This window comes from Lissotriton helveticus, chromosome 9 (assembly GCF_964261635.1).
Source record: "Lissotriton helveticus chromosome 9, aLisHel1.1, whole genome shotgun sequence".
Lineage (NCBI taxonomy): Eukaryota > Metazoa > Chordata > Amphibia > Caudata > Salamandridae > Lissotriton > Lissotriton helveticus.
The window spans coordinates 1,135,947,450-1,135,972,070 of NC_136070.1; positions in this window are offsets into that span (position 1 = coordinate 1,135,947,450).

The following is a 24,621-nucleotide window of genomic DNA, read 5'->3' on the forward strand; positions in this document are numbered from 1 at the left end:
CAAAGAAGAAGCTTAGAGGTCTAAACCTCTCAATGTCCCAAGGAAAGTGGTGTGTTATCAGACAGCATGAACATCAGTTATTGCCACCAAAGTCTCCTAAGTAACACCCCTCGGTTCGCAGGGGCTCCATTGTCCTTTCCATTCTCACGTTTTGAGCCAAAACATTAACGCTTTCTCCCAGGTCGAACTTGGAAACAGTATTGTCGTTGATTACCTGTTGCTCTTTGCTACATTAAAAAATTAACACTTTCAGTTGACACTGGCTCTCCTTGTCAAGGTCCTTTTCTGAGGCTCTCTCTCTATCACTAGTACAGTGTTGTATCTATGCTGAAGCTAACAAACCATGTGAATGTACCTGCAAAGGAAAGACACGCAAGCAGAAAAAGGAAAAAACTATTTTGTGAAGAAAGAAATACAGGCATAACAATGTCAAGTACATTTATTAAATCAATGGTCAACATTTAATATGCATGTGTACATTCAATCACAAATGAATAAAACTGTCAGTACATTAGATTTATGTCTAGTTTCATAAAGATAAAATAACTTTTGAGCACACATCTCTAAATGTGACTAGGAACTACATTATGAACACACATATGAAACATTAGTGCACACATTGCATAAAACCTTTTTGTTTCTAAAGTAAACACATTTTAATAGGGTGAGGAATTTTTATTCAATCACCTAAACAATAAATGTTGTTAAATACTGCGCTGGGAGAGAACAGCAGTATTGACTGCCGGGGCGAGACAAGTGAAACGCAGGAGCCAGCAGTTTTTGGTAGTGTATGGACATACACGCGTTGCCCCCCCATGCAGATTACCACAGTGTGGCACTTTGCTGCACGGGGAGAGAGGAGCAGTATTGACTGCAGGGGCGAGACGAGTGGTTTAAGCACTGACAGCGGTATTTACATACAGATGGTTGCGGCGGAGTGAAGACGGAGGACGCAGTGTGGCAGCACCACTAGGTGACTTGATTCTCTCACTTACTGAAGGGGCATTCACTATGGACTCCACATACCAGCATGCAACAGTCTGGAGAGTGCAAGGGTGTAACACAGCTGTGAGGCAGAGGAGGAGCTATGACAAGGTTCAACTGGAAGTGGCCATCGTAGTATCTAAAGGACCCCCAGGCCAGGTGAATGAAGCTGCCTCAGTAACTTGGCACTGAGGAAAGCTTACCGGCTGAAACGCGTATGCCACAGAGGTTACGGAAATGTGGGAACTTTACGCTTGATGACATCCAATTGAATAAATCCACTCGATCTCGACCTGGTCTCTATGTTTAGCCAGTTTACTGCAGGCACTGGCAAACCGACACGCACTATCGGTTTGGCAGAAACGCGGGAGCCAATAGTTTCTGGTAGTGTATGGACATACAATGCGTTGCCCCTCCATGCAGAGACATTACCACAGTGTGGCACTTTGCTGCGCTGGGAGAGAGGAACAGTATTGAATGCTGGGGCGAGACAAGTGGTTCAAGCACTGACAGCGGTATTTACATACAGATGGTTGCGGCGGACTGAAGACCGAGGCCGCAGTGTGGCAGCACCACTAGGTGACTTGAATCTCCCACTTACTAAAGGGGCATTCACTATGGACTTCACATACCAGCATGCAACAGTCTAGAGAGTGCAAGGGTTTAACACAGCTGTGAGGCAGAGGAGGAGCTATGACAAGGCTCAACTCTATATATATATATATATATATATATATATATATATATATATATATTCCTACAGTGAATACACTTTAATAGTGCTGTCAAGTGCAATACTTTACATTAATAACTTTAGGGCACACTGACTAGGTAGCGCGAAGTGCACATAAGTATTGCGTATTTGTGATGTGTGAGGGTGGGGTCAAAATTACGCTGCTCAATAGATCTTGTTAGAGAGACATGTAGCCATTTGTAGTCTGATCTCAAGGATGTTCGAAACACCAATTTTGTGGCAGAATATTGACCGGACTCACCAAAAGTGAATCCTTTTTATTGTAAAGAAAAATTAAGGAAATTCACATTAATCAATTAAAAAATATATACTGTCAACAAAGAAATTATTCTGTATGTTTATTACATTGAAAGTTTATTAAATGATGCAGCATTTGAACATAAGTTTTGCATTGCATCAAAGAAGCTATTTTGCCCTATGTTGGGGTCAAAAACACTTGTGGGGCTCTTCAAAAGGTAACTCCGACTTACGTGTAATTGACTCGTACACATTTAAGTAACTTTACTACTATTGGCTATTCACGAAATCCACGTGTAAATTTACTAATAATGGTAATTTTACATGTCTCCACCTCCTAAAACAGGGTGAGCCAAATCTACGAGTGTAAGTTACTACCTCCCAAAAACACAGCAGAAAGTCCAGCAACACTCATGGCCAATCATTAGTACTGCAACAATGACACATACAAAATAATGGAGGCAAGGACTTAAATAGAACCCATTGGAAATACTGTTACAAATGTAGGGTGGGGAGAAGAAGAGAGGAAAGAAAGCGGGATGGATGGCGGTTGTAAGTAGTCTATTTAATGGCAGATAAAAAGAAAAATATACAACATTTTGACTTTCAGCTATTCTAGCGACTTGCAACTGCCTGACTTGTATGAATGGTTGAAACAAGGTCCGAGGTCCAGTGGCCTGTCACCCCTCTGGCTTTCTATTGTGAATTAATGACATGAGCACTTCAAGACAGCTAAAGCTAAAAAGAGTAATTTTATGAAAATCTTTACAAATGCAAGCCCAACCTGTTACCTAGCTGAGGAAGTCGCAAGGGGGCATTGCAATAAATATATACAATTTAAATGTGTTTGCCCCAAGGATATACAGTCACATTTTTATTATATGTTTTGCCTTGTGTATTTGTGTGTTCCCTATGTGTATGCATTGTATATTAAGTGAATACTAGGTTTTCTGATCAATAAGTCTACCCTGGTTTGTTACATAATTCTATATAAATGAAGGACACGCACAAAATGTTATTCCATTATACTTTCTGTAATCTAATTTCAGGTTTAGAACTAAATATTGCTTTAGTGAAAATTGATGTCCCTGTTCGGAGTTATTGGTTTGTTATCTTCCCAATGAATGTGATATACTTAATCCATTTTGAATGCTGCTCTTACCAAGGTAAGATCCTAAATTGTTCCAAAGCCTAAAGCATCACCACTTCTTCTCCTAAATTGTAATCACAGCTGTACACATACCTAAACACCGTAGCTTATTCTGAAAAACAAAAGAGTCAGGAGACATGCGATAGAGAGGAAGCAGGCACACTTTGAACCTGACATATTCTCCCCTGTCTGCACTCATCTGCCCTCATTTGGCATTACACTGGTGCTTGTATAGAAGGGGGTTTCACAGCAGTGAACATGAGGAGCACCTGGCAAATACATTTTAGTCAGACAGCTATTGTTAACTACAAATGCTGGATACATTTCCTGGCCAGATATTTCTAAACATCAACTAAGATTTTTGGGAAGCGTTCAGAAATAAAATGCTGATAGTGCTGTAGTATAGTTTGTCATTCGTTCTACATTAAAAAATAAAATAATCTATTGAGGCACCCGCCAGTGCTGCCCGCTCTCCCGGCTCCTTTGTGCAATCTACATGCAGAGGTTGCGAGACAATCCGACTGCCACTGGGATCCGGTTTGGTACTGAACACCACATGGTCAGTCTGTACGCCGACGATGTCATTTTTTTGGTCATGGAACCCTTGACTTTGCTCAAGGCCATTAAAGCGGAGCTCTGACTTTTTGGCTCCGTTTAAGGCTTTTGGGTCAATTTACAGAAGTCCTAGATATTGAATCTTACAGCCTCCCAGAACCTGGAGCGCATTTTATGACCGCAAATCGATTCCCCATGGGGCACTGAGGACCTTCCTTATCATTGCCTCTCTTTGGCCCAAACGTTACCTAAGATGGTGGCTGTACATCACGTGTCTTCATGGACCAGGTAGGAGCGAGCTCTCTATATTGGAGGGAGATGTGGCTTCAGCGTCGTTATAGGGCCCGGGGTCTCTATTCATCGCCTGTGACGTGCTCAGCCCTGAAAGTCTGGGACGCAGAGAAGGTAGGCCTAAGAACGTTTCCTTACCCTGTGACACCTCTTTTTGCTAATCCACAGTTCCTTCCCAGGATGGAGCAGGGCTGCTTCCGCAGATGGGAGGAATAGGACCGTACACACCTTGGCTGGATATTTGATCAGGATGGTTTCATTCCATTTGACCAGCTCAAGCTTGGCTACTCCTTGACGGAGGCAGACCGGTTTTCGTTTTTACAGCTCCGCCACTGGGTATTAAGTATATTGATTAAGTATATTGATCTCTCTTTTAAAAAAACCATGCCATGATTCCAAGCATAAGCTATCCTGGGGCTTCCTAATGCATTAACGTTTACTTTGCGAACCAAATGGGGGAGACAGATGGCTCTGGCACTGAACGATGCCCTCCGGGTAATTCTCTCACTTTAGGGCACTGACAATTCACCGGACCATACTACATGCATGGTTACATCAATTATGGTTCCTACTGGGAGTGGAGAAGCTGTCCTTGGCGGTCACTCCTGGGGTTCCTCTTACTCAGATTTGTGGGCTCCCTTTATGTCGATACTCTCTAAGGAATTTAGAGAATTGTCCTGCCCATCCTATCTTCGCATCCTAAATCTGATCCCCAGAACTCCCCCCCTCCCCCCCCCCCCCCCCCAAGCACAGATGGGCGCTATTGTAGGCAGTATGGATGGGGCCCCTGCATACAGGCATGTTGACCACACTTGACTCCCCCTATAGCAGTAGGTTAGAAGGAAGGAGGGTGGGCAGTAGGGGTGTTCTTTTCCTTCACTTTCGTGTTTGTTTTTCTTTAACATATCAAAACTCAGTCTTGTTTTGCAATGTACTCTCATGGCAAAGACGGCGATTCTACACATTGAGTGAATGCGGCCGGCCCTGTTGGGTTGTGGGCGGCATGCTGTGTACAGTAATATATGGGCTGTATTAATAAACAGAGCTGATCCTAAAATATATATAATACATTAATGTCTAGTTATATTTTCCATTAAAATATTTGTATCAATTTTATACAAGTTTACTAAACTTTTTCACTTCTCCAAATATTTTAAAATACAAATTCTCCACCCTGCCTGCAAAGTTTATCTATGCTAAAATACAGGGAAAAGTAAAACCCTATTTACTTGAAAAATAATAAAATGTTTCTATGTTGAATATAACTGTAAATTGCCCATTTAGTATCGTATCTATACCCACTTTGGACCTGCACAAAAGCACTTTAATTACCCGTAGTGATTTATCTATGAAAATTTCAACTGGCAGCATTGCAAACTCACACTTTAACTGTTAGGGAAAAGGTCAGTCCTCGATCAGCTATCTCGATCATTATTTGGTATTTGTATCTATACAGTAAAGGAAGGGAAGCCAAAAAATGTGAAGGTTTAGTAACAAGATGACCAATAGCTGAAGTAGATGTATGACGCATTTTTTAGATTCTTTTGTATTAATTTTTACTATTTTTACATTGTATGATTGAATTGTGTTTTTTTGTTGTAATTGACTAATAAACTAAACTACCACTACTACTTTTCGCAATACTTTAAAATAAAAAATCTCAACCCTGCCTGCAAAGTTTCTCTATGCTAAAATACAGGGAAAAGTAAAAAGCCTATTTACTTAAAAAAATAGTCAAATGGTTTTATATTGAATATAACTGTAAATTAATTATATACATTTGTTTTAAATTAAGTACAATTTTTTTCTAAAGTTTAAACTAAAAGATAAATACCCACCTAAACTAAAAGAAAGTTGTCATTATGCATTAATAATTATTACAAGTTGTGAATGGCAGAATTTTCTCCTTTATCTAGGTTACACATATCAGTCAAAGGGAAGCAATGTGGCAGAGTTGGCTTTTTTCTGTTGTTCTTTTTCTTTTCTGTTCTTTATTTGTATAATAATGTATCTTTTGTGGAATCAATCCGCTATAATTGCTGGAAATGTTGATTCAGATATTTGTCACTTTACAAGTTGGAAATGGGTACACTATGAGGCCCACGTCTTTCATTGGATGTGAATCAATAAAAACATGTTGTGTAAAAAAAAAAAATGTATCGAAGTGATTGAAAGTCATTTTTACCCACACTAGACCTTATGCCAAAACGGAGGATGGCTGGATTAATGAAGACCAGTCCTGCTGTCTATGCCACCAGGGGAATTAAACATTGCTCCACATCGTATGCATCTGTCCTGCATCAATGGTTCAATGAAGATCTTAATTAAGACGGGAGTTCCTTGAATGGGGAATTAGGTCTTGCAGGCCTGCACTGGTGGAGTCTATGGACCCAGGCAATACAATGCTAAACATTAGACTAACCCAATTGTTGAATATTTTTAAAAAGATGATCAGCTTACAGGTCGGACAATGAGTTATCTGCCGGGGTTTCCCAATTCGATCTTTTAAAATGTGATAAATCAGTAACCCTTAAGGCAAACCTAATGTGAGCCGATAATCTTCAAGGATGGGTTGCTAGGGATTGCTATAATTAGCTGTTCCCTATCCCGTTAAGTTCAGGCTACCACCTTGTTTATCCTGGCATTTTAATGATGCAAACTCTTGCACACTTGCACCTTTTTTGGGGGAGCCATAGCCTATTCTGGCATCATACATATTCCTACCTCAGTCCTGCACATAAGCACTTTATTTACCTATATTAATTTACTAAGGGAACTTTAGTCGCCCGTATGGCACTTTTGCACTTTATACCCTAGGGAAAAGACCCGTCCCTGATCAGCTACTTTTACCCAATCTATATCTGTAGTTGGCACCTCTATTTAAAAACCTAGGAAAGAAAGCTGAAGAAAGTGAAGGACTCATGACACGATGCCCAGCGGTCATAATAGATGTATGACAAATCCCTTTTTTTAATCCATTTGTATGTATTTTTAAACGTTATGCACTGTATGATCTTGTTTATGGTTTTAATTTACTAATAAACTATTCTTGTCGCACACAGAAAAGTAAAAAAAAATCTTTCATTTAGATTACCAAAGCTTATGGGATCATTGCAATGGCAGTCAGACAAGCGTCCGACCACCATCGTTGCGGGATTGGGACCGGCCGGCAAGTAGTAGGCGGTCCCACCCTCCAGTTTAGGAGGCGACCGCTGCTTAGGCAGTCGGAAACATCCTTTTATCAATGCAGCTAGGAAAGGGCCACAGCACAAGCCGCAATTTAAAAAGGCATGTTTTTAAAGATCCATGCACTGTGTGCCATGCACCATCCTGTGCCTGGCACACGGTGCATGGATGTTTTGGGCGGCACCACATTTAACCCCCTGACCACATTCCAGTGGCCCACGGGGGACGGGGGCCCAGCTTGGGGCCGCTAAAGTCCCTTTTCAGCTGCCTGTTTATGGCGGTGGGACTGCCATGAACAGGCAGTTGGATCGGAATATCCAAATCCCTACGGCGGTGTCTGCACAGGCACCGCCCCCACTGTAGGGATTAGAAATCCTTCTGTTGTCCCGACAGTCCTACCCCCCCCCCCCCACTTCTGCGGTCTGACCTGCTGCATTGTAATGCAGAGGGCCCTAGATTGAGAGCGAACCGCCCGAAACAGCCTGTCTGACTTAGTCTCAGTATTACACAATTCCAAAATTCCAAGCAATTTCGGTATATGGTTATAGTTGGGTGTGGTGTGTGGGATGGGATATGATGTCCAATAGGTCATGGTTAGGGGGGATAAGGAGTTTCCTAGGGGTGGGCGGAACATGCAGAGTTTCACTCAATGGAATTCTGTGAAGTTACATAAAAATTCCACAGGATCCCACAGAGTTCCATCAGGAGGCAAAATTCGGCAAGCTGTGCTGCTTTCACTGATTTTTAGCCGTGGGAACTTATTCTGCGCTGTAAAATCAGGACGAATGGCACCACATGGGGCACCAGATGGCGCTGCTTCTTACTGATGCTCCAGTAGGCGTTCTAGTGGCAGAACATCACACTAAGGGACGCAAATTCTCTGTCACCACTTTACCCTGGTAAGCCACGTGGTGAGAAAAAATGCCACCACATGCTGGTTGGTGGAGTTTTGCCATAACTCCGCATTCCAAATGGAAGGCAGAGAATTGAAAAACTCTGCAAACTCCACCAGCAGAGCAGTCTTTTCACTCTTCGCGAAGCTTTTCCTACTTTTGATATAGTTTCGGAATGGGGCACGTGTTTTCTTGAATTTTCCTTGAATTTGTGAGGTGTACTGTTACATTTATTTTTAAATTCCAAGATGGTTAATACAATGTTCTATAGTTAAATAACAAATATGTCTCATTTTTATATTTGTTGTACATTAAATTATATTTCTATTTGTGACTATTTCAAATAATTTAAGTCAATTTAACATTATTTCTTAAGGGGTTTTATTTTAAGTCCCTACCTCCATTATTTTCAATGGGAGGGTGTTGCTGTACTAGTGATTGGCCATGTGTGGTATTGAGCTCAGAGATGGAGTAGTTTACTACTGTTTTGGATCCCTGTTTGGCTGTAGTAACTTTAGTGGAGTTTGTGAATAGCAATGGGTGCACTATTTTGCGAGTGGGCGCACGTCCCTCTTTAAACACCACCGTAAACTTCTGTAAACCCCTCCTTACTCATACCGAAATCCCACTAATTTAGTGCCCTTTGTCCACCCACTCCCTCTGCCCCTCCCACATTTATTGCTAGGCAGTAAACGTGCATGTGTGAGGATCACCCCACAGAAAACACCATAAAGGTGGAGATTTATTCTTGTTGTTTTTTTAATAGCATTTTGAAGTACTTTAGTAGTACTATTGTAGTACTGCTAAACGTACTACAAAATGCAGTTTGTGAATAGCCCCTAGGGAGTTCTAAACGAGCTACAGAACTCATCAAAACAATTTTTCCTATTTTGCACTGGTTATTGTTGTGTTTTGTTCTTTGCTGTACAGTGCTGAGCATGTGTATTGCACCACATCTACAAACAATGAATGTTTAAAAGTTTGCTTGTTTTTTCCTGCAAAAAACTAAGAAAGGTTTTGGTTTTACCATATTGTGAGCAATCAATTCATAATCAATTTCCTAGAACGACAATCCATAATTTCATATTTTAACAGAAACAATCCAGTGCCAAAGCGAAGAATGTGCCATCTATTTTAAAAACATAATACACATTATAATGAATTATATGGTTTGGAGAAGTTTTATCAAAGTCAAAACACTTTTAAATATATATTTCCGAGTCCTTGTTCGAAAGCTTTGGAATCTGAAAAACGTGCACTCGCAGCAATATAAACAGAAACAGTTTTCATGTACTGATCATCTGTTGCTTTAAAAAGTATGCTAATCGCAATTAGAAAACCGCAATTGCAAATGTACGTGAAACTAGGGTGAGTTTAATTTGCGATTCCCATTGAGTGTCAATTAAACCTACTTAATTATATCCATGAGGTAGGTCGCAATCTGCGTCCCATTGGGAATTGCTAAAAACACAGGGATGGTGGCCAGCTGGGGACAGCAGGACACCATGTCTGTGTTTGCTTTTAAATAAAGCAACTTCTTTTTTTTAATGTAGCCCATTTTGCATAATGTAAAACGGGATGTGTTTCAAAAAGAAAAATGGATCGTTTCAGTTCCATTTTTTAAGAGTAGGTAGTGGTCCATGGGACAACTGCCTGCTTTTAGATTTTATTTAGCATGCATTTTACAAAGGGGAAAAGGTTCCTTGGGGACCCCTTCCATTTTGCGAATGGGTTACCATCAAATTGGATTTGGTGTTAAAAAGCAAATGTTTTGCAACCGCATTTTGGTCCCAAAACATTTGTACATGGCACAGCAAGTCACAAATTGTTTTTGTTTTTTTACTAAATATGCTTTGTTCAATTGCTAGAATCATAAAAGCAATGTACAACGCACATACAAAAGTGTTAAATTTATAGAATAATTCACCTCAAGTTAAAACATGATTAAACTGGATTTTGATTTGCTAAATTCATAGGAGATTGTATGTAAGATGAAGGATATTAGTAAAAGAGATATGTCCTGGGTGAATATTAAGAATTATAAAAACAAGGATGTATAAAACAATGTAGGGAGAAGCATTAACGCACCACCAAGCGGTATTATGTGAAAACATGGGTATATGAAACTTTACAAGAAACACTCACAATCAAAGAGAATGTATCTCAAGATAGGAGACTCTGTTTTTAAAAACACATGCATTCCTCCCCAAGGTTCAAAACTAGTGAACTCTTCAACATATTACAATAAAATGATAGGTGAGGAACTGCCATTATTACTTGTCACTCGGCATATGAGAGCCCTTTAAAGCTTGATGTCTGATAATCCAGGCGCGAATCAAAACCTTAGCCATTGCGTGTATAGCAGCCTATCGCGTAGTACCGGGATAATATCCAGGTAAGGCTCTAAGCCTCTGGACTGCTCATGACTGAAAAACTCATCTGTCAATCTTCCCAAGTTTGGTTTGCTCAGCTCGTTAGAATCAACCCAGTTCCAATAAATATACTTGAGCTCCACCTTGTTGGGTGGTACTTGAGTGTCCCATGATTCTGAAAGACCCAGCTGTGTCATCGTCTTTCTAACATTGGATATCCACTTGACCCTGTGCCCCACATCTAGATTAATCTCCTCAGTCAGGGCAGCGGCATCATTTGCAAGCTCAGGGGTGCGCATTACTGATGCCCAAAAAAGCAATGAGCGCAACTTAGCAATATCCCTGAGCGTCCGTCTACCCATGTCAAACATTAAGGGGGTCAGTGGGGTGTTACAAGGGAGCACCACCAGATCGCTAAAGAACTTGTGCTCGGATCTGCAGATATCCTTGATGTTATCAAGCCCCATAGCTCCGCCCCATACAGTGCGGCGATAACTGCTTTGGCTTGGTAAATTGTGAGAGCTGGAGCAAACGGCCTGCTGTACGAGGACCTGTGTTCTTTACTTAATGCCCCGACTACACGCTTATGGTTCATGAGTCGCTATTTGGAAGGGAAGCCCTTACGATGCCCCTTCCTAATACTGAATCGTAAAACACAAATGACCAAATTGGTATTTGGGCTTTATACATCTCAAAAAGCCTTTTTGTATTCATAAACGGGCCGATTCTGCAAATCGGCCCATTTGCGATCAACAAAAATGTTTCTACATGAGACCCATTTGACCAGATGCATGACCATTTTATTTTGCAAGTCTCTAATTGCAACATTTTGCAACTCACAATTAGGGACTCCCAAAACTCGATGTACTAATGTGTCTCAGACACATTTAGCTATTCCCAATGGGGTCGCAAATGACCTACCTCATCAATATTCATTAAGTTGGTTGGAATTTGCGGCCTATTCAGAAGGACCTGTTATCACAGGAACGTAGTGGGCTGCTGAGATCAGCAAACCATCATGTCTGTGATTGCTTTTTAACTAAAGCATTTTTTGGGGGGAAATGCAGCCAGTTTTCCTTAAAGGAAAACAGGATGCATTTAAAAAAGAAAAATGTAAAGTTTCCTTTTAATTTTTTAAGAGCAGGCAATGGTCCATGGGACCACTGCCTGCTCTTACAAAATGTTGGTGCCCACATACACAAAGGGGACATTTGCAAATGGGTTACCACCTCCTTCATGAAGTCGGTAACATTTTATGTTTTGCAACCGCATTCTGGAAGCAAAACATTCATACATCCCCCTGCAACTCACTATTACCAAGGGACACCCTTGAAACACCCCTTCCTAATACCGACTCGCAAACCCTATTTTGTGAGTCAGTAATAGGTTACCGACTCACAAAATTGTGCTAGTACATTACAAAAGGCTCTTTAGCAGTCACTAGCGGCCCAATTCTCTGTTTTAGATGGCTAAAACCAGTCGTACATCGAGCGCCTAGTTCTTTATTCGTACTGTGATCTTTGTGGAGAGATGTGATGCAAACAGGATAGAGACATGTGATCTGTGTGTGCAGTGAGGCATGTCTCAGTTTCTTGCTCTGATTCTGTGTGCTAAATGATGACAGACTATGAACAATTTTGTACTGCTGAATAATTTACAGTGCATTCTGCTGTATTCCTTAGTTAAATATGGCTACACAATTCATCACTGCTCACCCTGTTTTGCATGTAAACAATGCATGGGAGGTCATTGTACTGATTTCACATAACTGTCAGCACACAAGGCAGTCAAATATATCCGGATGATAAAGCACTCTCCTTCGGCAATTTATGCCAAGTAACATGTCTCAAGTGAAAACTGTAAGCAGGATCGCCGACAGGAACCATCTTACAGTTGTGTTTTTCTTTCTGCCTCCACCTTCACTTATCCTTTTCCTTTTGGTCGAACTCATCCCAGTAATACTGGAGGAGCATCACCCCACTGGTCAGTCAGTCAGCGGTTTAGCAAATGACCGCTGACTGACTGCATCCCAGCAGTGTAGGGCGGAATGGGGCCTGGCACAGCAGGGTGGAGTGGTAGGTGCATTGTATGTGCGCATGACTGTTTGGGCAGCCATCTTCACCCGGCCGACCAGATATGCATACTTAGGTTTCTCCAATCCAGCTGTGTTACGCAGTCAGTTTGGTGAAACATCACCGGCGCCTAGGCACTGTCTGAGCGGCACACCACACCGCTCAGACCAAATCCTAGCGCTGCTCTCATAGTATGAGAGAAGCACCAGGATTGGGTGCGGAGCCTGTGCCCCGGTGCATGCTGGGACTCAAGGAGAGTCGGACAAGAGCACCGAGGCTCCTCATACTCAGGTACGTTTTTTAAATGTAATTATTAGTCCCCTGCCCCACTTCAGTACTGCGTCAGCCACCACTGCTATTTTGATTATTCGGAAAAAAAGTTTGATATATTTAGCATGCTTTTTCTGGTAATTGCATTGGTAGAGAATTGTTTAAGAATCTTTACTATGGAATTGTTATTCTGGATATTTATTCTGCTACATAACTGAAATCTTTCTCTGATTTCACTACGTTTTCTAACTTTTAGAAGGCATTCCGAGAGAAATGTCTATATTGGCATAATTGGTGCTGCATAAATGTAAAATGGCCACTGGTATTCAGATTGTTGATGCTTCTGGAGGAGATTAGCCTCTTGTGGCTATGTCATTTAGCCTCTCAGGCAGAGCTGAGTTAATATGTTGGCATCTCTTAAAGGACAGGACATCCAGGGAATTGTGAGAAAATTACACCAGTGATTTGGTCTGTAAGGCAGATCTTTATTCTCTTTCACTTCACATTTCTGGAAAATCTATATACCTTAGTAGTCGATATCCTAGGCCTTTATTACCTCATGAAGGCTATATAAATTCCATTCCCAGTGGCATGGCATTTTCACCGTGCCCAATGGGTACCCACTCTCTGAATTCTGTTATAGGATTTCCAAGATTCCGAGTCTATTTCCTCGTAGACTTATCAGATTGTCTGTTGACAACACATGAATGTTCCCACTCTTCTCTCTATCATTTAGGCATCCTTCATAGCAAAGGATTTACATGAGTTTACCTTCTATACCATGAAAAATCAAGATGGCAGTATCAGAGCACAAACCAGGGTTCTTGCAATTCTTCTGCTGGAACTCCCTCTTCACTTCTCATACCGCTCGTGCCTCCTTGCTTGTATGAATAAACAAGACGTGTCAGACCACAGCGCTTCTGCTGCAGTATTTATAGGAGGTCACCCCTTCAATCCCCTCCCTCTTTCCTCAAGAGAAAGAAGGATTGGCTGATGGCAAGTTTGACCTCTTTTCCCCTCCACCAGAATTGGACACCAGCTGTAAAAAACACCCAGCCCCTTTAAAACCCTGGACTCCTCCTTCTCAACATGGCAGTCCATGAGCAATGCATTTCCCGAACACCGATTTTGGCCAGGTAAGCCACCAGCCAGAGTATGATCTGAAGCATGTCACCTCATTAGTAGCTGAGTCCAGCACAGTTGTTTCAACGGTGAGTCTGGTTTAGGTTTAGTGAAGTAAGGGTTGTGCCACATGGTGTCTCATGATTCCTGGGGCAGTGGCGTGACGTAAAGTGATGGGGATTCCCTGCAGAATGTGTAGAGGGGCCCCCTGGGTCTCCCATGTCTCACAGATGTTCATTGGCTTTGGGTGGAATGGGCCCAAGGAAGGGCAGGCCCAATGAAGTGCAGGGCCCCATGAAGTGCATGAAGTCTGCAGTGCCGCAGTGGCTGTAGGAGCCTGTGTAACGCCCGACTTGGGGTCTGACTCCCCTATAACGAGCTCTTGACAAGCTCTTGCCAACTGGAAGGTGTTGCCCTACCATCTGCAGAGTTCGCCATCAAAGCTAGGTTTGTTTTCAAACCTAGCAGATCAGGTGATTCAGTATGTGTACAGTCACCAAAAGACCTCTGCTGAGCAGTTCAAGACACCCCTTAAAAGGCGCTCATGTCCCATATTTACAGTGTATATGAATAAATAATAGTTCATTATGGAGACATTCTTTCAAAACATGGGTAACAAGTCAACCTAACTCTCCTGTCTTGGTAAAGACATCAGTATTTTACAGTGAATGATATTGCTTCTATAGAGAGAGCAATAGTAGGCTGGACTTCCTCCAATGTCAATAAGTTAATTAATTTGATAGATATAAACATCTGCTGCTCTGTAGTGTATGTATGCAAATTCTAACATGTTATGTTATGTTAACAAATGATTTATAAAGCGCGCTAACACCGATTGGTTTCTTGGCGCTAACAGACAGAAGAAGGAAGACTACTTGAGCAAGGAAACGACGGAAATCTATTGGAATGCTTGAATGAAGAGCCATGTTTTTTAATGCTTTCCTGAATGTAAGCAGGTCCTGACAGGACCGAATTTCCAAGGGAAGGGTGTTCCACAGACGGGGAGCCAGAGTGCCAAATCTGCAGCCTCCAGACCGTTTACGGCTGAACGATGGTATCTGCAAGAGACCCAGGTGGGCAGAACGCAAATTCCGCGATGGGACATACTTGATGATTAGATTGTCTATAAACCTTGGGCTCTTACAGTGTAGAGATTTGAAAATTAGGCACCCCGTCTTGAAAGTGCATCGCTGAGCCACAGGGAGCCAGTGGAGTTGCCTCAATAGAGGGGAGGCAGATATCCAGCTGGGACGATTTAAAATCAGTCTCGCCGCATAATTCTGTACCATCTGAAGACGTTTCAGAAGAAAAAGCGGGAGGCCCAGAGTTTGCGTAATCTAGATGGGAGATCATGGTCGCGATTACTACCTGAGTAATGGCTTCTGATGTTAGAAGACGTCGCACTTTCCGGATTTTCCGCAATTGGAAAAAACACTTGGAGACCACCTGACCTACTTGTGTTCTTAGTGAGAGATCACTATTCAGGGTGACTCCAAGTGTCCTTGCCGAGGAGGAGGGGATAGGGGCTTGACCTAGGTCAGGCGGCCAGTAGTGCTGGCCCCAATGCCTAGTACTGTCTCCAGTGAGCACCAGCTCGGTTTTTCCTGGATTCAGTTTTAGATGATTCTGGTCCATCCATGTTTGGATGAATCTCATTGTAGATTGGAAGGTGGAGATTGATGCTTCAGAATTGTCGATAGACAAAATCAACTGCAAATCATCTGCATAGTTGAACACCGTTATTTGTTGGTTTCTCAGTGCCTGGATCAGGGGGAATATGTAAATGTTAAACAAGTGTGGTGACAGGGAAGATCCCTGTGGGACCCCACATGTAATAGTTTGTTTGGTGCCAACTAATTCTCCAAGTCGGACTGCCTGTGAGCGGTTTTCCAGAAGGGATTTCAGCCAGCTGGCTGCAGACCCCTGGATGCCGGCCTGTGTGACACGATCGATCAAGATGGAATGGTCGACCGTGTCAAAAGCGGCTGACAAATCCAGGAGTACCAGGGCCTGGGGAAGACGCTTGTCTACACCATCTCGGAGGGTGTCCAATACTGCCGTCACAACCGCTTCCGTTGAATGAGCGGGGCGAAACCCCGCCTGATGGGAGTCTAGGCGGTTGGATTCCTCCAAGAAGTTAGACAGGCACTTGGCCACATGTGCCTCCATTACCTTTGCCAGAAAAGGAAGTAGGGAGATCGGGCGGTAGTTTGCCTTACAAGTGGGGTCGGCCCCAGGTTTTTTGAGGAGTGGAATCACCGTGGCTTCCTTAAAGGCACGGGGCACCAAGCCAGATGATAATGAGTGGTTAAGGAGAGTAAGGGCAGGGGTGGGAAAGACAGAAAGGCATTCTTTTAAGATGTAGGGGGGACATTTGTCTGACGGAGCTCCGGATTTAATTCTTCCTAGAAGTTGCTGGAACTGTTCCGGGACGATCGGAGGGAACCTGCCTAAGGTGCTACAGTTGTCAGAGTTGTTGGGGGTGGCTGATGCTAGTGGCGCCACCGCACTCAGTGGTTGAGCAATGCTGGCTTTTATGTCTGCTATCTTTTCAATAAAATAGGTATTGAGCGAATCACAGAAGGTTTGTGTCGAATCTACCCTTGGACGTATACTATCCAAATTTGTCAACTCATTAAAAATGGAAAAGATGTCTTTCGATCTATTAGTCGAGTTGAGAATACGGGCAGAAAAATAAGCGGTTTTGGAGGAAAGGATGGACTTCATATAGTCCTTCCTGGCCACAATAAATTTGCTCTTTGCGTCTGGAGCATAGTTGCGTCGCCATTGTCGCTCCAATTGGCGCAGAGCCAATTTCATTCCTTTTAGCTCAGGAGTAAACCATTTTTGAGCATCTGCTCGCCGGGCCAGTTTGATTGGCTTATACGGAGCGTGGATATCGCTGGCAGCTTGTAGCCAGCCCGAGAGTTTAGCTTCGTGAATATTAATATCAGAGTGAAATAAGGGGGTAGTAGAGGCCAGTGTCTCAAAGAAAGCTGATCTATCCAAGGAATTCCATCTCCTTGCTTGTCCACCTGCTTTTGTGATGGTAGGTCTAGTTGGGGAATAGACAAGATTGAATTTAAGCAGGAAGTGATCAGACCATAGGCAGGGGGTGATAGTTGGGGTTGTGGTTATTGAGGTATTAGTCCAGATCTGGTCTAAGATATGACCTTTACAATGGGTGGGTGCTAGCACTCGTTGTGTAAAATTCAAGTTTGTGAGGAGCTCTGTGAGTTCACTCGAATGGGGGCCTTCCTGAGGGTCATTGAGACAATAATTAAAATCCCCTACCAGAACAATCCTAGCATGGTCCATGGCCAGATTAGCAATTTGCTCGCTCAGTGCAAGAGGAAAGGATGGCATGGGGGCTGGGGGTCTGTCCAAGAGAACACAGGTCACCATAGTGTGAGAAGTATCAAATTTTAACACCAGGGTTTCTGTGTCAGAGAGCTGTAAACAAGTCAGACTTGTGACTGTCAGCTTTCGACGAATAATAGCCGCTACCCCTCCGCCGGATTTACCTGAGTTACGGTCGGCATGGATAATGTAGTAGTCATAAGGGAGTGCCGCTATTATATCAGGGGCGGAATTCAGAGTCAACCAGGTCTCGGTAAGCAGAAGAATGTCTGGTTTTTCAGACTCTAATAATAAGTAAATGTCCATCTGGTGTTTTACCAGAGAGCGGGTATTGAGGTAAATTATTGATAGGGAATATGTGGGGGAGCAGGGGTCCGTATGTCTGCCCGCACTCAGTTTGTTAGATAGAGATATGGGGGGAGTACCGTTGGCTAGGATCCCGTGCTTCCTGACCCTATGGACCGCATCTCTAGACATGTGGCCCTGACCTTTGTTATATTTGAGCAGGTCAATGCTGGAATAGGAAAGTATTTGAGTAGCATGGCTGGTCCCAGGGCCCGTTTGGGCGCGGACGGGCGCAGACGGGCTTGCCTTTGGCGCGCCACCGGCGCGCCCGCTGCGCTTCCTTGGAAGAGGAGCCATTTTATACCTTCGGAAAGGGGAGGGGCCGAGCGCTGCTCCACTCGCCAACTCCTCAAGCAAGATGGTGACCGCAAGGAGATCCAGCCCGGGCAGCGCTAAATCGGCTGCGAAGGGGTTCTGAAATCAGAGACCGATAATCGGGTCCCCGCTGGGCAAGTAAGTGCAATGTAGCGAATTTAGCAGTCAAATTCCCTAGATTCTGTTTACACACTACTTAAAAATACAAATAATAAAAACACAAGTGCAGGTATCAGTAATTATTAAAATATTGGGTCACGGCAATTCAAACACGCAAATCCCGGCTTCCGCCTCAGGATAGAGCACAAGCACACTGTCAATCGGTGCTTGTGTGATCAGGGTCTTTGTACCTTCAGGAAGGGGAGGGGCCGAGCGCTGCTCCACTCGCCAGCTCCTCAAGCAAGATGGTGACCGCAAGGAGATCGAGCCCGGGCAGCGCTAAATCGGCTGCGAAGGGGCTCTGAAAGCAGAGACCGATATTCGGGTCCCCGCTGGGCAAGTAAGTGCAATGTAGCGAATTTAGCAGTCAAATTCCCTAGATTCTGTTTACACACTACTTAAAAATACAAATAATAAAAACACAAGCGCAGGTATCAGTAATTTTTACAAATATTGGGTCACGGCAATTCAAACACGCAAATCCCAGCTTCCGCCTCAGGATAGAGCACAAGCACACTGTCACATGGTGACATAAAGCCGTGCAACACAATGTAGAGAGGGGGTAAGGGGAGCTAATTGGAAAGGAATAGGTCCAGTACCTGAATAAAAGGTGCAATGTGGTCGACATTGCACCTTTTTTTCACTTTCCTGGATTGAGAGCAGCTGGAGCATACTTGTCCCATCGCAATATTTGCTTAAAGAAGAGACTCCTATCCATTCATATTTAACCTTGTCTTCCGGACCCTTGAATTAAACTTGTTTTTGGGTACTGTGAAGATATTTTTTTTCTCCCACACTCGTTTTTAGGCCCACACACCCGCATGCACAACTGTGGCACCTCCTTCAAAAGATCTCCGACAAAGAGCCCTCTCGTGGGGCCCGTGGGGGACGCCACCCCCACGAAGTGCGAAGCCTGATGATGAAGCATGACACTCGCAAGGGTGTGTGAGGGCACTAATTCCAAAAGGAGGAATTCCCCCACCTTCATCTAGACCCAACCTGAGCAACTTCTGGGGACCACACTGACATTGCTTTTCAACCATAATAGGTTGCCTAAACATTTTCTTATAGGAACAGTTACCTACCAGTGAGTATCGACATAAAGAAATGTACAGTTTTAGTGCAAGTGGCACCATAATTAGTTCCAACTGATACATGCTAGAGACAGTTTTCAAAGTGGTAGAGCAACAGGTTTAAAATAACAACACAGGTGATGTTGTAGATAAATAAAATGTTTAACCAATCAGCTTGTAGAGTGCATCAGCGTTTGACATAATGCTATAAATTGGACAGGATCTTCCGGTGGAGGAGCAGAGATTGCACCTCTGTATCTCACTTGTTCTATCTAAAGTTCAAGCATTAATTCAGAGAAATTCCGTGTTATTTGTATGCATTTTAGACCCCTCGAGCACAAAAAACAGACGATTGGCTAAGTGCTCACCCACCGCAGATCTTCATGACATTGCCCCCATAGTTGTAACATTAAAGTGGGAGGTTTTGCAATATTTGTCGTTATGATGCGTGAAGGTGCACTCCTTACTTGTTCGCTAGATCTAGGGCAGTGGTTTTTCCACATGGCCAGATGTATTAACTTGCGATGCACTTTGATTGCGCTTACTATTGCAACAACATTTATTTTGAAGGCGTGTCTTGTTTGACAAACGCCCCGCCAGACGCACACGTGTTTTAAAATAAATGTTACTGTAATTGTAACTGTAACATTTCTATCAGTGACCTTGAAAGTTAATGAAATTGCACATGTGGAAAAACAAATGTCATGGAAAATCAAATCAGTAATGGAAAGTGCTCCAGTGCATAACTGCATAACACAGACTTGATTTGAGCTCGTGCTATTTCACCAAAACTAAATAAAGCAGAGACCATAACATAAAGGTGTGCTTTATCACAAGACACATCTGTGCGCTGTTGTTTTTTTAATTCGAGTGCACACTCTAAATCACTTACATTTAAAAATGAATTTCTCCGAGTTAATGCATGCGCCGCTGAGAGCAGAGCTTGGAAATACAGAGAGAAGTTCAACGTAATATGCTGACTTGTAATTTTTTCTCATGTTTCACTACTGTTCCTATTGTGAGGCGCTCGGACACCTTCGGGTAAAGTCCGCGCTATATAAAAACGCATAAAATAAATAAATAAATAAATAAATTAAATAAAAACTGCTCACTGTTCCCGAGCTGTGCTCTCTGCAGCGCATGAAATTCTCAGTAGGATGTATGCACTTTAGATCTAGCTCATCAGCCCTATAGAGCTGATTACTGTCACCCAATCCGTATATGGATCTAATTCATCAGCCCTGTAGAGTTGATGTTTGCCACCCAGTCCATACTATAGATCTTATTCAACAGCCCTATAGATCTAATTAACCAGCCCTGTTCAAAGTGAATTATTACGATTTGTCGCCTTCTGGGACTTGGTCAGTGTGCTGTGGCACAAACGTCCTTAGATCTGACACACGTGAACAAATAGTGTTCGCTTTATTGGGATACTTAAATTGGGTCTTTTACTTAAGGGCAAGTTGTCCCACTAATACTTAGTAGATGACTAATCCTACTTCATGGAAAATGTTACCTACTACAAAGTTAAAACACTTTGCTTTAGTTCCAGGATTGCTACTTTCACACTCCTCTACTTAAATCACTTACCACAAATCAGAAAGGGGAAAATGATTTTGTGGATGAGTGTCCTCCCTGTTTTTCTGTTAAGGAGACCGAGGCCACTTGACTTGAAGCTTGAGCCTAATACTTTTGCAATCTTATTTTGACTGTTAATCTTAACTCGATATAGTATTTGAGTAGGCCCTTTTTAAACTCTTATTTTAAAGGTCTTTTATGAGTATTTTTCTTCCTGTTTCATCTATCCAATAGTTTTTAATATTATACTAGTAATTTATTTACGTATGCCTTTCTTACAATACTGTTTCATACCTATTTTAGTATATTTTAACCTCTTCAAAAAGCTGTATATAGTAGTGCACAAATCTTTTTCATTCTCGGTTAGGATTCCTTAATGTTTTGATGCTGGGCTGTACGCCGTTAGATAGTATGAAATGACCAAGGCATATGATACATTAGCTAAACTTTCAAATGGGCATTTCCTTTATGGTCATTAACGAGAATTAGACATTTTTACATACATTTTGTTGTTTTTTCTGTAATAATCCAATGTCTATTGATTATCTTTTTAAATGAATATTTTTTGTGTTATGACTTTCTTTTATATATATTATATATATATATATGACCACATACATGTACTTTTATGGTTATATATATTTCTCTGTAATGGAAATACATGTATACTACTAGTTGATTCGGCAGCCCTATAGAGTGGATTTTTATCACCCAATCCTAACTACAGATCTAATTCATCAACCCCCTAGAGCTGATTATTGTCTCTCAATCTTTATGATATATTTAATTCATCAGCCCTATAGAGCTGACTATTGTCACCCAATCCTTACTCTAGATCTAATTTGTCACCCAATCCTTAGTCTTGATCTAATTCATCAGCCCTAGAGAGCTGAGTTTTGTCACCCAATCCTTACTAGTGATCTAATTCTGCAGCCCTATAGAGTTCATTTTTGTCACCTAATCCTTCCTCTTGATCTAATTCATCAGTTCTCTATAGACGATTATTGTCACCCAATCCTTTCTATAGATCTAATTCATCAGCCCTAACAAGCTGATTATTGTCACCCAATCCTTACTATAGATATAAATCATCAGCCCTGCATAGATGATTACTGTCAATCCTTACTATAGATCTAATTCATCAGCCCTTTTGAGCTGATTTTTGTCACCCAATCTTTACTATAGATCAAATTCAGCAGCCCTACGGAGTACATATTTGTCACCCAATCATTACTATAGATATAATTCATCAGCCCCCACCAACACGCTGACTATCCACATCATTAAATAACTGGTAACAGCTCCTGCAACCGCCTCCTCCACAACCTATTACCAGCATATAAACAAAGGCACAAATTATGTCCCACAATCCAAAGATCACTTCACCAGAATCATTTGGTCCAATTTTTAAAATTACCGAGGAGTACAAGGATAAAGCCAGAAAATGGAAATACCCACACTTTGAACCATACCTCGAATATCACTGAGAAAATAAGCTGGGTCGTCCATGAGAAAGTTTCCCCATCCATTTGTCTGTCCAACCGCCCATCAGTCCATCCGTCCATCCGCCTTTTCACCCCTTTACCATTTCAATCAACCACCCTTTCACCAATACATCCATTCAATCACCCATCATTGCACCCTTTAAATCATCCATGCCTTTAACTTTGCCATCTATCCATCCTTGCATCCTTCCATTCACGCTCCCTATCTACTCTTATTTTATCCTTTTCTCTCCTCCTTATGTTTTTTTGCTTTCCTTTCTCTCCCCAGATCATGATATGTGCCTCAGTTTGGCAGTCTCACACTATCTGGCTCCTTTGGCAGCCTATTTTGTACTGCTAGCCTCTCCTAATAATCATTTCCCCATCCAAACAGTGTAGTCCAGAGCAAAAATACACAGAAGGCACGCTTGATAGATAACTCCATGTGGATAAATAATGTGGTGAAATGGGCTGCATCTTCGCAGAAGACTAAAGTAGTACATTACAGGACAGTACATATGCGCAGCATTACATGCCATGGTATGGTTGAGACTGGACTTCAGAGATACTCTCCAGACTGACTATCTAAAATTCTAACAAATATAATGGAAAGCTAAGTGACACACAACAACTAAACTGATTTTTAAAAAACAGCAGCTATGACCAAGTTACCCTTCTACTGAATTTCACTGCAACTCTCAAACTGACGGAGCTATGCAAAAAGGTAAATTACATGTGTAAGTTTACTCTTACAATTTTAGTAACTTTACTAGTTTGGGCTATTCACATAAAACCCAGGGGTATAATGGAGGTAGGGACTTAAAATAAAACACCCTAACTATGGAGTCTCCATATGGTAAACTATAGGGAAAAGTTTATAAAAAAGCTTATTTATGTAAAGAAACTAACAATATTTTTATGTTAAATGTAAACTAAATGATATATATTAATTTTAAATGAATAACTAAATAAAAAAACATTACAGCACTATTAACTTAATTTTGAATTAAAAATTTAATTCATTTTAAAATATTAATTCAAATACAATTATTTTTCTGAAGTTTAGATTAAAAAATAGATCCCCACCAAAAGTAAAATAATTAAATTTTATTGTGCATTAATAATTATTAAAAGTGAGGTATAAAGTTAATTAAAATCAAGTTAATTAAATGTTAATATAAAATGAATGTTACATTAATTTATAAATTAATTTAATTTAAAAAAAGGTTTTAAAATACTTTATAATTAAGTAATAGATTTATTTTATCTTTAAATTTGTTTAATGTTACATTATGTGTAGTTATAGTTTGAACTACTTTAAATAATTCAATTTAATATTATTTCCTATGCATTTTATTTTAAGTCCCTATCTCCATTATTTTCTGTGATACGGTGTTGCAGTACCTGTGGTTGGCCACGTATGGGGCTGGACTTATTTCAGCTCTAATCTGGAGCACTTTACTACTGTTTTGGTTCCTTTTTTGGATGTAATATATTTAGAAGAGCAGTTCATAAATAGCAATAGGCTTATACTCTTTTGTGGGTGGGTATGTGTTCCTCACGACAATCATCCTTAAGCCCCACTAAAATCCCTTCTTACTCCTCTCTGTAGGAAAAGGCCTATGTTATATGCTCCCCATTTTTTCTGGACTGATGCTGCCGGTTTTTTAACTCTGCTCACTGAGACCCTGCTATCAGGGCCCCAGGGCATGTGCTCTGATCCCTAAAACATGGCGACATCAGCTATACTCCTGGTTGGCATATTTAACTTACCTATAAGTCTCTAGTATATGATACAAAACTGTGTAGAAGGCTTGTAAGTTAAATGTCACTAGTGAACTGCAACACATATTGTGCCATCACCAAAGTGACAATGCAAAGCTTCTCCAGGCCTGTCACTGCAGGCTGAGTTTTAAAATTGCCAAATAATTTAACCAGACAAAGTAAACTTTTTGTCAGGCCATAACCTTCCTTTCTAATAATTATAAGTCACACCTGAGATAAACCCTAAATTCTCATAGGGCAAGGTGCACAGTATTTAAAAAGTAGGACGTGTGTGTGCTATCTATGTCCTGGCAACAAAAAATTTCACTTTTCACTGTCAAGAGGCTGGTTCTCCCACAAGGAAGCACTTGGTTACATCATGATACCTTATAACGCATAACTGGTTAAAGGACTCATTTTAATAGTAATTTAAAATCCAACTTAAGGTCAAGTCGTATTTTATATCACTATTTGGAAAATGACACTTTTAGAAAGTTGTCTTTTTCCTGACAGAACTGAATGTGCTTTTGTGCCAGTGTTCACTGGCACCAATTCGCTAAATTGCTCAGTGATAAGGAGTGAATTGGCTCCCAGACCTGAGGCAAAGGGAGAAAGGATGTCCTTCCCCTGATAGACTGTCCATCTGGACTGTACCCA